General features: G+C 36.5%; 1 protein-coding gene and 1 long non-coding RNA gene across 11 annotated transcripts in view; one reads left to right on the forward strand and one right to left on the reverse strand.

Moving 5' to 3' along the window:
- Positions 1-17,819, forward strand: part of LCOR (ligand dependent nuclear receptor corepressor) — a 192,359-nt gene that overhangs the window by 4,940 nt on the left and 169,600 nt on the right. The gene's annotated exons all lie outside the window — the stretch shown is intronic.
- Positions 8,891-17,819, reverse strand: part of LOC130684620 (uncharacterized) — a 65,249-nt gene continuing 56,320 nt past the window's right edge. The window contains exons 2-3 of the long non-coding RNA XR_008998976.1: positions 12,801-14,771; positions 8,891-12,206 (exon numbers count right to left, since the gene is read on the reverse strand). This is a non-coding gene — a long non-coding RNA (uncharacterized LOC130684620). The remainder of the gene's footprint in view (positions 12,207-12,800; positions 14,772-17,819) is intronic.

The following is a 17,819-nucleotide window of genomic DNA, read 5'->3' on the forward strand; positions in this document are numbered from 1 at the left end:
AGAGGTCCATACTCTGAATTTTTTCTTTTTTTTAAAATTGAGATATAATTTACATACCATAAAATTCATACTTTTAAAGGATGTAGTTCGGTGGTTCTGCTTTATTCACAAGATAGTGCAAACATCTCTGTCTAAATCCAGAAAACTTTCATTACCCGAAAAAGACACCCATACTCATTAGCAGTTATTTCTCATTCCTCCTATGACCCATGCCTTGGCAGCCCCTAAATCTATTTTCTGTTTTCGTGGGTTTGCCTATTCTGGACATTTCATATAAATAATCATACAACATGTGGCCTTTTTGTATCTGACTTTTCTTAGCATGTTTTCAAGATTCATTCATGTTGTAGCATATTAGCACTTTATTGCCTTTTATGGCTAAATTGCTTTGTATGGACATACTACATTTTGTTTATCAATTAACAGACATTTGGATTTTTTCCCATTTTTTGCCTATTAATAATGCTGTTAAGGACATTAGCAGCATTTGTTTTCACACACTTGGGTATGTAAAGGAGGGGTGGAATTGCTTGGTCATACATTGTAACTGTGTGTTAAATTTTTGAGGAACTGCCAAACTGTTTCCTGAAGCAGCTGCAGTATTTTACATTCCTACCAATAATGTAAGAGGATTCCAGTTACTCCACACCCTTGACAACTCCTTATTATCTGTCTTTTTGATTATAGCTATACTAGTGGCTTGCTATGAAGTGGTATCTCACTATAGTTTTGATTTCCATTTCCATAATGACCAATGATGTTGAGCATCTCTTCAAGTGCTTGTTGGCCATTTGTACACCTTTGGAGAAATGTCTATTCAGATTCCTAGCCCATTTTTAATTGTTATTTGTTTCTTGTTACTTGTTTTTTTATTACTGAGTTGTAAGAGTATGTTCTGTATACTAGACCCACATCAGTATATGATTTGCAAACATTTTTTCTCATCATGTCCTCAATTTGAGAGTAGTACAGGTAGAAAATAAACTGCAATACACCTTTTGAATGGAATAATGGATAATAGTAATGGAATGATAGGAATGAACTAAGATACCCAGTAAAGGCTTCTTTAGACATCCTTTTCTATGAATTATTACAATTGTTAGTTACTTGATGGAGTTGTTATCTACACAGATAAACTTTGCTTTCCAAATCTTCTAAATTTCTGTCTTTATGTAGTGAGGGTTCATGTAACAAAATTGAGATAAGGAGGTAAATTACGGTATTTGAATTGTTCTGTGACCGAGTTTTAGAGAGTAAATAGCAAAGATTTAGGTAGAGAGGGATACCTTTATTTAGACGTCTTATCTGAATTGATTCTAAGTTTGAATAGTAATAGAAATCTATACAATAGTAGTAGTTTTGAAATTTTAAGATTATTATTTTTGTTTGCATTTTACAGAACCCAGATATGATTGGTTATATTTATGACAAATTATATGATTTTATTTTTTGCTGCTAAACTGAATACACTGTTTCAAAAGACTGTTTTGAATTTTGTTGTTTCTCATTTTTGAATTGGTTGCATTTGTTCTGTCACAGTATCAGATGTAATGATGTCTTAAGGATGAAATTGAGAATCTTACAAGGTAGGCAGCAGAATTAGTCTGAGAATCCTTTACTTAGTGGATGATTTGTGAGGGGCAAGTTAGGAGAGCTATACAATAATGATTGACACAGTGATTTCTATCTTATTTTTATCTTTTGCTCCACATGTTTATCTTTTGCTTTAGAGAATTATGGATACTTTTATATATCACCTAGTCAGTTTTCCAAATTCATTATGCAGTCCAAGAAAGTTAGATGTGTAAAGCCTGTCTTTGTTGCATGCTCTTATTATACTGAAGTTCTTAAATCCAGTTTTGGGTAGTATGTATTTTTGAATTGTAAGAGTAGGATGTGTCAAGAATGGTATAATAAATAGGGATATAACTAATGATTTAGACTTATATTTCATATTTTGGTATTGGGAAACTAGAAATTAATATGGTTGAGACATTTCATACTAAAGAGAAAAAAAATTCTGCTCGGTCATATCTTAAAATTGTATTAAAAACTATTAAAACTACTTTATCATTTGAAGTAAAGGAATATTTCTTAGAACTTCTAAGTCATTAAAAGTGAGTCCATCATAGTTGTTTTACAAAGTTTGAAGGGGATCATGTAGAAATAAAATTTTCTCACAAGATTTTTGGTAGTCGAATAACATAGGGGAATAAACATACTCTCTAAAACCTGATCAAATAAAAAGCAGGAAGTGTCAGAAAATCTTAATGATGTCACCATCTTATATCTGCCAAGCACATTTTATACTTTTTACAAAGTTTTCATATTATTTTATTGTCTTTATTTAGAAATGTAGAAAAATAAAGAATATTAGAAAACAATTGGTCACTTGGGAATTGAGTAATAACTCTTTTTAAAGCAGTTAGGGTATTTCCCTTAGCATAAATGCTTCCCTCTTACACACAGAAATAATTGTGTGGTATCTTAATGTTTGAAATATTTACCTAATTTCTGAGGTAAAAGTAAACACAAAACTGAATGGTTCCAGAAGCAAACTTTTTATTTAACTTGCTCCATTTCTGTATGAAATTACATGGTTGTTTCTTACCTCTGTTAATGATGATACACATCAAGACTTATTTTTGGTGTTAGGAGATCTGAACACCAATGTTATTTCCCATGATTGCTCTTAGTGGGAAAACTGTTGTATAATGAGCATTGTCATTCTCATTGGTAGTACTAGTCCGTGACTGTTAATCTTAGGTTTAGCTTATTTTTCATTAAATCTGAATCATCATCAATGTCAATAAATGATTATTAAGTACATTTTTTTTGATATCATTAATCTACAGGTACATGAGGAACATTATGTTTACTAGACCTCCCCCATCACCAAGCCCCCCACACAAACCCCATTACAGTCACTGTCCATCAGCGTAGTAAGATGCTGTAGAATCACTACCTGTCTTCTCTGTGTTGCACAGCCCTCCCTGTGCCGCCCCATGCACATTATGCGTGCTAATCATAATGCCACCTTTCTTTTTCCCCACCCTTATCCCTCCCTTCCCACCCATCCTACCCAGACCTTTTCCCTTTGGTAACTGTTAGTCCATTCTTGGATTCTGTGTTTCTGCTGCTGTTTTGTTCCTTCCGTTTTTTCTTTGTTCTTATACTCCACAGATGAGTGAAATCATTTGGTACTTGTCTTTCTCCACCTGGCTTATTTCACTGAGCATAATACCCTCTAGCTCCATCCATGTTGTTGCAAATGGTAGGATTTGTTTTTTTTCTTATGGCTGAATAATATTCCATTGTGTATATGTACCACATCTTCTTTATCCATTCATCTACTGATGGACACTTAGGTTGCTTCCATTTCTTGGCTATTGTAAATAGTTCTGTGATAAACATAGGGGTGCATCTGTCTTTTTCAAACTGGGCTGCTGCATTCTTAGGGTAAATTCCTAGAAGTGGAATTCCTGGGTCAAATGGTACTTCTATTTTGAGCATTTTGAGGAACCTCCATACTGCTTTCCACAATGGTTGAACTAATTTACATTCCCACTAGCAGTGTAGGAGGGTTCCCCTTTCTCCACAACCTCACCAACATTTGTTGTTGTTTGTCTTTTGGATGGTAGCCATCCTTATTGGTGTGAGGTGATAGCTCATTGTGGTTTTAATTTGCATTTCTATGATGATTAGCAGTGTGGAGCATCTTTTCAAGTGCCTGTTGGCCATCTGAATTTCTTCTGTGGAGAAGTGTCTGTTCAGATCCTCTTCCCATTTTTTAATTGGATTATTTGCTTTTTGTTTGTTGAGCTGCGTGAGCTCTTTATATATTTTGGATGTTAACCCTTTAGTGGGTCTGTCATTTATGAATATATTCCCCATATTGTAGGATGCCTTTTTGTTCTCTTGGTGGTATCCTTTGCTGTACAGAAGCTTTTCAGCTTGATATAGTCCCACTTGTTCATTTTTGCTTTTGTTTCCCTTGCCCGGGGAGATATGTTCATGAAGAAGTTGCTCATGTTTATATCCAAGAGATGCTCACCTATGTTTTTTTCTAAGAGTTTTATGGTTTCATGACTTACATTCAGGTCTTTGATCCATTTCGAATTTACTTCTGTGTATGGGGTTAGACAATGATCCTATTTCATTCCCTTATATGTAGCTGTCCAGTTTTGCCAACACCAGGTATTGAAGAGGCTGTCATTTCCCCATTGTATGTTCATGGTTCCTTTATCATATATTAATTGACCATATATGTTTGGGTTAATGTCTGGAGTCTCTATTCTGTTCCGCTAGTCTGTGGCTCTTTTCTTTTGCCAGTACCAAATTGTCTTGATTACTGTGGCTTTGTAGTAGAGCTTGAAGTTGGGGAGCGAGATTCCCCCCCACTCTATTCTTCCTTCTCAGGATTGCTTTGGCTATTCAGGTCTTTGGTGGTTCCATATGAATTTTAGAACTATTTATTCCAGTTTGTTGAAGAATGCTGTTGGTATTTTGATAGGGATTGCGTTGAATCTGTAGATTGCTTTAGGCAGGATGGCCATTTTGACAATATTAATTCTTCCTAGCCAAGAGCATGCGATGAGTTTCCATTTGTTAGTTGTCCTCTTTAATTTCTCTTAAGAGTGTCTTGTAGTTTTCAGGGTATAGGTCTTTCACTTCCTTGGTTAGGTTTATTCCTTGGTATTTTATTCTTTTCGATGCAATTATGAATGGAATTGTTATCCTGGTTTCCCCTTCTGTTAGTTCATCGTTAGTGTATAGGAAAGCAACAGATTTCAGTGTATTAATCTTGTATCCTGCAACTTTGCTGAATTCAGATATTAGTTCTAGTAGTTTTGGAGTGGAATCTTTAAGGTTTTTTATGTACAATATCATGTCATCTGCAGATAGTGACAGTTTGACTTCTTCTTTACCAATCTGGATGCCTTGTATTTCTTTTTTGTCTGATTGCTGTGGCTAGGACCTCCAGTAGTATGTTGAATAACAGTGGGGACAGTGGGCATCCCCGTCTTATTCCCGATCTTAGAGGAAAAGCTTTCAGCTTCTCGCTGTTAAGTATGATGTTGGCTATGTGGCCTTTATTATGTTGAGGTACTTGCCCTCTATACTCATTTTGTTGAGAGTTTTTATCATGAATGGATGTTGAATTTTGTCAAATGCTTTTTCAGCGTCTATGGAGATGAGTATGTGGTTTTTGTCCTTCTTTTTGTTGATGTGGTGGATGATGTTGATGGATTTTCGAATGTTGTACCATCCTTTCATCCCTGAGATGAATCCCACTTGGTCATGGTGTATGATCCTTTTGATATATTTTTGAATTTGGTTTGCTAATATTTTGTTGAGTATTTTTGCATCTATGTTCAACAGAGATATTGGTCTGTAATTTTCTTTTTTGGTGGGGTGTTTGCCTGGTTTTGGTATTAGGGTGATGCTGGCTTCATAGAATGAGTTTGGGAGTATTCCCTCCTCTTCTATTTTTTTGAAAACTTTAAGGAGAATGGGTATTTTGTCTTCTCTATATGTCTGATAAAATTCCGCTGTAAATCCATCTGGCCCGGGGTTTTGGTCTTGGGTAGTTTTTAGATTACTGCTTCTATTTTGTTGCTGGTAATTGGTCTGTTTAGATTTTCTGTTTCTTCCTTGGTCAGTCTTGGGAGGTTGTATTTTTCTAGGAGGTTGTCCATTTCTTCTAGGTTTTCCAGCTTGTTAGCATATAGATTCTCATAGTATTCTCTAATGATTCTTTGTATTTCTGTGGAGTCTGTTGTTATTTTCCTTTCTTGTTTCTGATTCTGTTGATGTGTGTAGATTCTCTTTTTCTCTCAATAAGTCTGGCTAGGGGTTTATCTATTTAGTTTATTTTCTCAAAGAACCAGCTCTTGGTTTCATTGACTTTTTATATTTTATTCTTCTCAAGTTTATTTATTTCTTCTCTGATCTTTAGTAAGTCCCTCCTTCTGCTGACTTTGGGCCTCATTTGTTCTTCTTTTTCAAATTTCAATAATTGTGACTTTAGACTATTCATTTGGGATTGTTCTTCTTTAAATATGCTTGAATTGGTATATACTTTCCTCTTAAAACTGCTTTTGCTGCGTCCCACAGAAGTTGGGGCTTTGTATTGTTGTTGTCATTTGTCTCCATATATTGCTTGATCTCTATTTTAATTTGGTCATTGATCCATTGATTATTTAGGAGCATGTTGTTAAGCTGCCATGTGTTCGTGAGCCTTTTTGCTTGCTTTGTATATTTCTAGTTTTATACCTTTGTGGTCTGAGAAGTTGGTTGGTAGAATTTCAATCTTTTTGAATTTACTGAGGCTCTTTTTGTGCCTAGTGTGTGCTCTATTCTGGAAAATATTCCATGTGCACTTGAGAAGAATGTGTATCCTGCTGCTTTTGGGTGTAGAGTTCTGTAGATGTCTATTAGGTCCATCTGTTCTAGTGTGTTGTTCAGTGCCTCTGTGTCCTTACTTATTTTCTGTCTGGTGGATCTTTTTTTTGGAGTGAGTGGTGTGTTGAAGTCTTCCAAAATGAATGCATTGCATTCTGTTTCCTCCTTTAATTCTGTTAGTATTTGTTTCATATATGTTAGTGCGCCTGTATTGGGTGCATATATATTTATAATGGTTACATCCTCTTGTTGGACTGACCCCTTTATCATTATGTAATGTCCTTCTTTATCGCTTGTTACTTTCTTTATTTTGAGGTCTATTTTGTCTGATACAAGCACTGCAACTCCTGCTTTTTTCTCCCTCTTGTTTGCATAAAATATCTTTTTCCATTCCGTGACTTTTAGTCTGTATGTTTTTGGGTTTGAGGTGAGTCCGTTGTAAGCAGCATATAGATGGGTCTTTGTTTTTTATCCATTCTTTTACTCTTTATCTTTTGATTGGTGCATTCAGTCCATTTACATTTAGGGTGATTATTGAAAGATATGTACTTATTGCCATTGCAGGCTTTAGATTCGTGGTTACCAAAGGTTCAAGGGTAGCTTCTTTACTATCTGTCTAACTTAACTTGCTTATTAAGCTATTATAAACACAGTCTGATAATTCTTTATTTCTCTCCCTTCTTATTCTTCCTCCTCCATTCTTTGTATGTTAGGTGTTTTATTCTGTGCTCTTTTGTGTTTCCTTTGACTGCTTTTGTGAGTAGTTGATTTTATTTTTTGCAGTTCCTTTAAAATAACCTGTAGCGGTGGATGGTGGGAGGCAAATTCCCTCAACTTTTGCTTGTCTGGGAATTGTTTAGTCCCTCTTCATATTTAAATGCTAATTGTGCTGGATACAGTATTCTTGGTTCAAGGCCGTTCTGTTTCATTGCATTGAATATATCATGCCATTCTCTTCTGGCCTGTAAGGTTTCTGCTGAGAAGTCTGATGATAGCCTGATGGGTTTTCCTTTGTAGGTGACCTTTTTTCTCTCTCTCTGGCTGCCTTTAATACTCTGTCCTTGTCTTTGATCTTTGCCATTTTAATTATTTATGTCTTGGTGTTGTCCTCCTTGGGTCCCTGTGTTGGGAGTTCTGTGGCCTTCCATGGTCTGAGAGACTATTTTCTCCCCCAGTTTGGGGAATTTTTCAGCAGTTATTTCTTCAAAGACTTTATATCCCTTTTTCTCTCTCTTCTTCTGATACCCCTATAATATTGTTCTGTTTGGATTGGTCACACAGTTCTCTTAGTATTCTTCCATTTCTGGAGATCCTTTTCTCTCTCTCTGCCTCAGCTTCTCTGTGTTCCTGTTCTGAGGTTTGTATTCCATTAACGGCCTCTTGCACCTCATCCATTCTGCTCTTAAGTCCTTCCAGAGATTGTTTTATTTCTGTATTCTCCCTCCTAACTTGATCCTTTAGCTCTTGCATATTTCTCTGCAGGTCCATCAGCATGGTTATGACCTTTATTTTGAAATCTTTTTCAGGAAGATCGGTTAAATCTATCTCCACAGGCCCCCTCTCAGGGGTTGTCTAGGTGATTCTGGACTGGATTAGATTCTTCTGCCTTTTCATGGCTATAGAGGTAGTTGTGGGCAGTTGGTGCATGTGTTACCTGGGAGAATAAAGTCCCTTCCTGCTTGCTGGTCATCTTGCCCTCCTTGGAGCAGGTTCTGATTTTTATGTCCTGAGCCGCCGTGGGCGGGGCTGCCGTTGGGGCAACCCGGAGCCCTGCAGTGAGGGGCAGGCATGCTGGGTGTGCTCCCCTGCGAGAATGGCGACCCTTGGCACCCTGTCCTGGCTTCCTATGTATGTGTGTGCCAGTGGGGCCTCTGAGTCTGGCCTGGGCGGCTGCGGAGGAGGCTCTGGGCAGTTGCTGTGGATGCAGCCACTCTCAGGCTGCTCCCCTGCTATGGCGGGGCTGCACCAGAGGGGGGGAATGGACAGGAGGCTGTTTATCGCTGTGAGGGGCTTCAGAGCTGCGCTGCCTCTGGGGGGCTGGAGTGCCTGAGTTTTCCTGGGATTCTCAGCTGCTGGGCTGAGTGTGCTGGGATGCTTCTGTCCAGCTGTGAGGCCCCTGTCCCTTTAAGACTTTCTAAAAGCACTCGCTTTTCTTTTGTCCCAGGGTCGCCGGCTGAGGGGACCTGCTTGCAGGTTTTATTGTTCCATTTCCCTAATATCCGGCACACCACATGATGTGTGTCCGCACTCCCGGTGTGGATGACTAGGGCTGGGTATTTAGCAGTCCTGGGCTCCCACTCCCTTCCCGCTCCGAGTGCTTTCCTCCTGCCGGGGAGCTGGGGTGGGTGGGGGGCTTGGGTCCCGCCGGGCCGCGGTTTCAATCATACTTCCTTCGTGAGGCGCTGAGTTCTTGCAGATGTAGATGTAGCCTGACTGTTGTACTGTATCTGCTGGTCTCTCTTTTAGGTAGGAATAGTTGTATTTGTATTTGTTGTATTTTCAAAAATATACATGGTTTTTAGAGGAGATTACCGCTGCCCTACTCACGCCGCCATCTTGGGTTCTCCCCCCTATTAAGTACATTTTTTTACTGACTTTTTAGAGGCTTCCAGTGATGAAGGAATGTTTTTCCTCCCCTAAACTCTCAATATAAAGGGAAGGAAGAACTAATTTTGAAAGGATCTACAGGGTGTATTTTGCTTGGTAAAAAGAAAATCCCACATGTGAAAATGAGAATTTACCACAGAGAAATTTATGTCATTTTTCAGTAGAATTCATGTCTGATATTGCATAAGCAACACACTCCATTTAGTACATTTAGAATTACTGGTTTATAAAGTGTATGATGTGTTTAGAGGAAAGAGTTGTTGAATTTATTTAACTAAGACATGCTTATGTTCAGTTTGCTCCTTTTTTTCGCATTAAAAAAAAATTCCCAATGCATGGGCAGATTACCCGAATACTCCCTTTCCTCCCAATCAGTGTAGGCATGTTTTCTAGGTAAGTCATTCGTAGGTATTTACTTCTATGCTTACCCTCTGTTCTCTTTTTACTTTTCTTTCCAACTCTTAGATTCATGGTTTATCAAAGGTAGATTAGAACTTGTTTTCTTGTGTAGCCATATTAATTAAAGAGAAAGTAATTAAAAATTTTTTCATTTTGGAAAACTTTAAACATACACAAAAATAGAAAGAATAGTACAGTGAACACCCAGCTACATCAACTAATGGCCATTATTTTGTTCCCACTACATTATTTTGAAGTAAATCCCAGACATCATTATTTAGTATTGATCTTTTTTTTGCAACCTTTTACATAGTACCATCTCCCTCTTCTCACCTCCCATTTCCATCAAATGGTTCATAAATTTAAAGATGTAAGATACTATCTAAATATGAAGAAGACAAGTTTTTATTTTTGTTTTGCTTTGCTATTATTTCTTAAAAGCTACCATATATTGAGCATTTACTACGTGCCATACAAGAAGAGCCCTTTGATGTTAACATCTTTTATGGGTAGAGAAGCAGATTGGAAAAGAGTAGGGATTTCATTCATGGTCACTCAGCTAAAGAGTGGTAGTAGACACAGAATTGGTATTCAAAAGCCTGTGCTCTTTAATCTTAAACATTAAAGCATATTCCTGTCTTTTATACTTTACTATTTGGGTTCACCAAGTTGCCCCCTCCTCTGTTTCCAGCTACTGATGGCTTGATTTTTATTACATTAAAGAGCTCTGGTTTCTCTATCCATAATCTTACCATAAAAGATAACATGATTACTCTTTCAATTCCCCGGCCTAGAATGCCTTGTCATCTTCTCTTCAGCATTGTGGTCATATTTGTCTTTCTTTTTTCTTTTCATTTTTTAGTTTTGTCAATGATATTCAGAGCTAATAGGTTTCTGAGCTGAATGATTCCACTGGCTTAGTTTTCCTTCATATGTTCCTAGACTGGCCTTTTTTCACTATTGGCTGAGATTTGAACATAGGTTTAGAAGAGGAAAGACCCCAAAGGATATCCAAGTGGTAGTGATTCAAGGCCTTAAGTTGTACAGTCCTCCATCTGGACCAGCCTAGTTCACTAGGGCACTTTGAAGTTTGTAATAAAAGCCCTATAGTAACAGTGTATAGGCGTGTGACCTTTTATCCTTCCCAGAGACCTCAAGTGAGGGTTGACGGGGAACAAAGTAAAGCAGATTGAGGTCAGGATTTAGGATCTCTGAATTTTTGCTAAATGCCTCTCAGTTCTAACCCGACTATGACTTAGATTTGGTGCAGTTGGCAATACATATTTTATAACATGATGGAAAGGGAAGTTGCTGAGTAGTGTATAATTGCTGAGAAAGGGAAGGAGCAGTTTGGCCAATTTTAAAAATGATACACTAGTTTTTATTTCAAACAGTAATTCAGACATTGCTGACCTTAGACAAAATGCTTCATTAGTAGACACAGGAAGATGTGACAAAGGTAATGGGGAGAAATTTCCATCAAAATAAAACAGGAAGCCCTTTTGCCTTCACTAAGTGTCAGCAACATAAATGTTGTGAATATGTTCTTCTGTTGAAATGTCTTTTTTATTGCACAATTAATGATATAAATACATACTAAACTTCTCATATGTGTTCACTTAGTAAGGAAGCTGGCAAAGTTTAACTTGTATAAATGAGCATTGATTAGCTTATCTGAGCACAATAAAATGATGCTTTCATTATGGATGGGCATTAAGAAGTCCATAAATCTTTGGCAATAGTTATTGAAAAAGCCTTTAATCTGGTCATTTTTCTATCAGTGTTTAATACAGTAATCTTTTAAAAGTGATTTAGTTAATATATCACCTATGTTCGGTGGTCAGTGTACTAAAATTCTACTTACTGTTTACTTTTGGAAACTTAACAGTTATCTTCAGCAATAATATTTTTTATTATACTTACTATGTTCGATACTTTATCTAGATCTGGTTTCTGTTCTGGAAAGAGAATCTATCAGGATACAAACAATAAAACATTATGGATTATTTTCCAGCAATTTTTAGAGATGGAATTTCAAAAGGAAAACAAATATGGGAAAAGTAATAAAGCTATTTTCCATTGAGACTTGTACAACCAATTTTTATTTGTACAATTACTATGTATAGGTTTTTGCTGTGGATTAACATAGATTTTGGAATGTTAAAAAAAGTAGATCAGAAATCCACATATATAGCTATTGAGAAACAGTTTCAAGACTGTGGCTTAATAGCTAGCAATGTATAGTCTACCTAAAAGATAACATTCTTTTTGGCCCCTTTCTCCTTAGACAAAAAACTTATGTTTAATACAACATATCCAAATCAAAGATAGGTACATTTTACTGGTGAGAGGTAAGGGTAAGTTTGTAAGTGGGAAAGGTTAATAGAAATTAGGATTTTCCACATTAGGTGAGAAGACTTTAGATAGGAGTTATTAGGCTGTAAATCTGTGGGACTAATTTTTCAAAAACAAAAGTAGGTCTCATAGGTGACAGTTCAACCTGAATGAGTTGTTTTGGTTAAGACTTAAAACTGTTAAAAAGATTGAATTATCCAAAGATTCTGATCTCTTAGAAACAAGAGAACGTAAATTAATGGAGAAGAGTATTCTAATAGAGTCACATTAATAAAAAGTAAATTGATGTGGGCCAGAGAAGTTGGTGACCCAGACAGTTTTTTTCCTTTTTTGTCTTTTCCTGAAGATACAACTTTTGTTTTAGAAAAAGTAGGAGGTTCAGTCCTGTTAAATGATTTAGAAATGTTTATGTATTATCTCAGACATGGTAAAAATTATTTCTTAAAACTATATAAAATATTCTGCATACGTGGATGTTTTATTGCCCTTGTCTAGCTTGGATTAACACATAGTCTACAGGCACACACCTGATCATCTACATTTGCTCTGTTACAACACTAAACTATGTTTTCTACCTTTATCTTGTATCTACCTACCACTTCAGCATTGTATTAAAAATAATAATAATAAAGAGAGAAATGTGGTATCCACATATAAATCAAGTATAAAAATCAAATGAGTATTCATATTTGAACTGACTGATTATAGTTCATAATGCATGAGCAAAACAGAAGGTTTCTGTGATGGCTGCCCTTGTACTGTTCACCATGTAAGAACTTATGCACTATGTAAGATTTTGTTCTCCATGTAAGAACTTGTTTTTTATGCCTCAGAAGATTGGAGACTGATGAAAATTAGGCTTGGGGTGGATTAATGATTGTGCATTGAGCATTGACTCCCCTATACAGAATTTTATTGTTGTTAACAACCATTTGATCAATAAATATGAGAGATGCCCTCAAAAAAAAAAAAAAAAGTACACACTTCCAATGGTAAAATAGTAAGTAACCGGGATGTAAAAAAAAAAAACAAACAAAAAAACTATATGAAGACTTGATGATGGGGGGGTCTAGTAAACATAATGTTGCTCATGTAATTGTAGATTAATGATACCAAAATAATAAAAATAAAATAAAAGCAGGCAAAAAAGAACTATATGAAGATGTTTAGATAAAAATACCTTTAGTAATTACTGTACCTAAATTAGCCAATCCATATTTTTTCAGATATTTAATAAGTAATCCCGATGAAATCAACTATTTTGAACTACAATTAGAAAAGAAGGTAAAAAATAAAGGCTGTATTAAGAAACAGGAAGGATTGTTGTCAAGTTATGCTGCTGCCAATGCCTGGGTTCTGTGACTCAAGAACAGAAGTATAAGCAATGATAGTGATGATACTGTTGCTGTTAATATTTACTGGATTATGAAATAAGCAGCTGAAAGGATGCTTGCTCTCAGATGGCAGAATATACAGGATCTTCAAATGTTTGGTCCAGTAATGCAGCACAGGATTCTGCCAAGATTGTTCTTTCAGGAATGACTTGATTTTGCATGATAGAACTTCTCATTCATCTTTCTTCCTTAATCTCTGTATCTCTTTTCTTTATATTTCCTTTTCTCTTTGCACATAAAATAAATTAATAAATATTTGGAAATACATCAAATTTAGAAATCAATGGGATTAGTTTCTAAAATAAATGCATATACATACAGGTTCTCCCCATATCTGAAAGTAGACTCCTTATGAAATGTTTTGTAAACTAAAATGGTGTAAAGTGAAGAAGCAGTTACTATTAATTTATATGGAAAAAATCTTGAGCATTCCTAGACCCCAAAAATATCCTCTTTTAGGTTTTTTTGATACCTTAGGACAATCTTGCTAACAGATGCACAGATAAATTGAGATAAAGCACAGATACAGACAAGGGTCAATGCCCTGGTGCCCTGATGCTAATTTACTTTCCAGGGAGGGAGTTTGGCAGTACCACTCTGTGGTACTGCTCCGTGGGCTACATGCTGCCTCTGTAATGACTCAGCGCAAAACGAATGCTGAATGCTATTTTCATTTTTCACCCCTTTTTGTAAAAGCGATAGTCCTCTTCCATTTCTTTCCTGTAGTGAAAATAGGTACTAACATAGATCTTCTGTAAAATGAAGTAGTGTAACGTGAACTTTTGAAAAAAATTGGGGGATACCTGTAAATAGTAAATACTGTGTATAACGATTGTGAGAAGTGACTAAGAGGCAGAGAACTTCTTTGCTTAATAAGTGGTAGGTCACTTGGAAAAAAAATCTGTTGAAGCTGATTCATAGAATTTGCTCTTTGGATATATTCTTAGGGAAAAAACCACAATTTCTTTTAAATTTTTTTGTAAAACAGGATTGTTCATTCTGAAATTTAAATTGCACTGTTGTCAATTCAAAACTCTTATATTTATAACTGTTTAATGTTGATGACAGTTTATACAAAATTGACATATTTGTCACTACATTCTACAGGTATATTGGCCAAAATGCCCAAGGTTTTGTTTGTTTTTTTTGTCAACAGAGCTACAGCATGTTTTTTCTTATTTATTTATTTATTTATTAAGGTATTATTGATATACAGTCTTATGAAGGTTTCACATGTGAAAAAACAATGTGGCTACTACATTCACCCACATTATCGTGTCCCCCACATACCCCATTACAGTCACTGCCCATCAGTGTAGTAAGATGCCACAGTCACTATTTGCCTTCTCTGTGGTACACTGTCTTCCCCAGGATCTCCCCCACACCATGTGTGCCAATCGTAATACCCCTGAATCCCCTTCTCCCTCCCTCCCCATCCACCCTTCCCCACCCCTCCCCTCCCCTTTGGTAACCCCTAGTCCCTTCTTGGAGTCTGTGAGTCTGTTGCTGTTTTGTCCCTTCAGTTTTGCTTTGTTGTTATACTCCACAAACGAGGGAAATCATTTGGTACCTGTCTTTCTCCTCCTGACTTATTTTACTGAACATAATATCCTCCAACTCCATCCATGTTGTTGCAAATTGTAGGATTTGTTTCTTTATTATGGCTCAATAATATTCCATTGTGTATATGTACCACATCTTTTTTATCCATTTATCTACTGATGGACACTTAGGTTGCTTCCATATCTTAGCTATTGTAAATAGTGCTGCAATAAACATAAGGGTGCATATGTCTTTTTGAATCTGAGAAACTACATTTTTTAGGTAACTTCTGATGAGTGGAATTCCTGGGTCAAATGGTATTTCTATTTTTAGTTTTTTGAGGAACCTCCATATTGCTTTCCACAATGGTTGAACTAGCTTACATTCCCACCAGCAATGTAGGAGGGTTCCCCTTTCTCCACATCCTCACCAGCATTTGTTGTTCTTAGTCTTTTCGATACTGGCCATCCTAACTTGTGTGAGGTGATATCTCATGGTGGTTTTTATTTGCATTTCGCTGATAATTAGTGACGTGGAGCATCTTTTCATGTGTCTATTGGCCATCTGAATTTCTTCTTTGGAGAAGTATCTGTTCATATCCTCTGCCCATATTTTAATTGGGTTATTTGCTTTTTGGGTGTTGAGGCGTTGTAAGTTCTTTATGTATTTTGGATGTTAACCCATTGTTGGATATGTCATTTACAAATATATTCTCCCGTACTGTAGGATGCCTTTTTGTTCTGTTGATGGTGTCCTTTGCTGTACAGAAGCTTTTTCGTTTGATGTGTTCATTTTTGCTTTTGTTTCCCTTGCTTGAGGAGATGCATTCAGAAAGAAGTTGTTCATGTTTATATTCAGGAGATTTTTGCCTATGTTACCTTCAAAGATTTTTATAGTTTCATGGCTTCCATTCGGGTCTTTGATCCATTTTGAGTTTACTTTTGTGTGTGGGACAGACAGTAATCCAGCTTCATTCTCTTGCATGTAGCTGTCCAGTTTTGCCAACACCAGTTGTTGAAGAGGCTGTCATTTCCCGATTGTATGTCAATGGCTTCTTTATTGTGTGTTAATTGACCATATATACTTGGGTTTGTATCTGGGCTCTCTAGTCTGTTCCATTGGTTTATGGGTCTGTTCTTGTGCCACTACTAAATTGTCTTGATAACTCTGGCTTTGTAGTAGGGCTTGAAGTCAGGGAGCATAATCACCCCCCCCCCCCGCTTTATTCTCCCTTCTCAGGATTGCTTTGGGTCTTTGGGGTCTTTTGTGGTTCCATATGAATTTTAGAATTATTTGCTGTAGTTTGTTGCTCTAGTTCATTGAAGATTGCTGCTGGTATTTTGGTAGGGATTGCATTGAATCTGTAGATTGCTTTAGGCGGGGTGGCTATTTTGACAATATTAATTCTTCCTATTCATGAGCATGGGATGTGTTTCCATTTATTGGTGTCTTCTTTAATTTCTCTCATGAGTGTCTTGTAGTTTTCAGTGTATAGGTCCTTCACTTCCTTGGTTAGGTTTATTTGTAGGTATTTTATTCCTTTTGATGCAATTGTGAATAGAATTGTTTTCCTGATTTCTCTTTCTGCTAGTTCATCGTTAGTGTATATGAATGCCTCCCGATTTCTGTGTATTAATTTTGATTCCTGCAACTTTGCTGAATTCAGATATTAGTTCTAGTAGGTTTGGAGTGGATTCTTTAGGGTAACTTCTTACTTACCAATCTGGGTGCCTTTTATTTCTTTGTGTTGTCTGCTTGCCGTGGCTAGGACTTCCAGAACTATGTTGAATTAAAGTGGAGAGAATGGGAATCCTTGTCTTGTTCCCGATCTTTAAAGAAAAGCTTTAAGCTTCTCGCTGTTAAGTATGATGTTGGCTGTGGGTTTGTCATATGGCCATTATTATGTTGAGGTACTTGCCCTCTATACCCATTTTGTTGAGTTTTTTTTTTTTTTTTGTAGATAATTATTTTTTATTGAAGGGTAGTTGACACACAGTATTACATTACATTAGTTTCAGGTGTACAACATAGTGATTCAACATTTATATACATGACAATTCTAGGTACCAGCTATCACCATACCAAGCTGTTACAATATCTTGACTATATTCATTACATCCCGGTTACTTATTATTTTACCATTGGAAGTCTGTCCTTTTTTTTTTTTTTTTTTTTTTGTGAGGGCCTCTCTCATATTTATTGATCAGATGGTTGTTAACAACAATAAAATTCTGTATAGGGGAGTCAATGCTCAATGCACAATCATTAATCCACCCCAAGCCTAATTTTCGTCAGTCTCCAATCTTCTGAGGCATAACAAACAAGTTCTTACATGGGGAACAAATTCTTACATAGTGAATAAGTTCTTACATGGTGAACAGTACAAGGGCAGCCGTCACAGAAACCTTCGGTTTTGCTCATGCATTATGAACTATAAACAGTCAGTTCAAATATGAATACTCATTTGATTTTTATACTTGATTTATATGTGGATACCACATTTCTCTCTTTATTATTATTATTTTTAATACAATGCTGAAGTGGTAGGTAGATACAAGATAAAGGTAGAAAACATAGTTTAGTGTTGTAAGAGAGCAAATGTAGATGATCAGGTGTGTGCCTGTAGACTATGTGTTAATCCAAGCTAGACAAGGGCAATAAAACATCCACGTATGCAGAAGATTTCTCTCAGAACAGGGGGGGGTGAGGTTCTAAGACTCACCTCTGTTGATCCCCAATTTCTCACCTGATGACCCCCCTGCAACTGTGCCTGTCTTAGGTTGTTCCTCCCTTGAGGAATCTTACCCGTCTCTGGCTAACCAGTCATCTTCCGGGGCCATACAGGGAAATGTAAAGTTGGTAAGTGAGAGAGAAGCCTTATTGTTTGAAAAGGTTAGCTTTTTATTTCTTTGCATATTTATGCCCTGTAGCTTCTATGCCCAGCATTTGTCTTGAGGTATCTTTACCACTTGGAAGAATTATGATAGTCGGTAAATTTGATATGAGGCACGAATTCTATTTAAGGGTTGTAATTAGGAAGGAAGAAGAAAAGCTATAGAAGTAGCAGGCGGAAGAAAACTTGGGAAGATTGATTATTTCTTTGACATGTCTTCTTGT

The sequence above is a fragment of the Manis pentadactyla genome, chromosome 8, assembly GCF_030020395.1.
Source record: "Manis pentadactyla isolate mManPen7 chromosome 8, mManPen7.hap1, whole genome shotgun sequence".
Lineage (NCBI taxonomy): Eukaryota > Metazoa > Chordata > Mammalia > Pholidota > Manidae > Manis > Manis pentadactyla.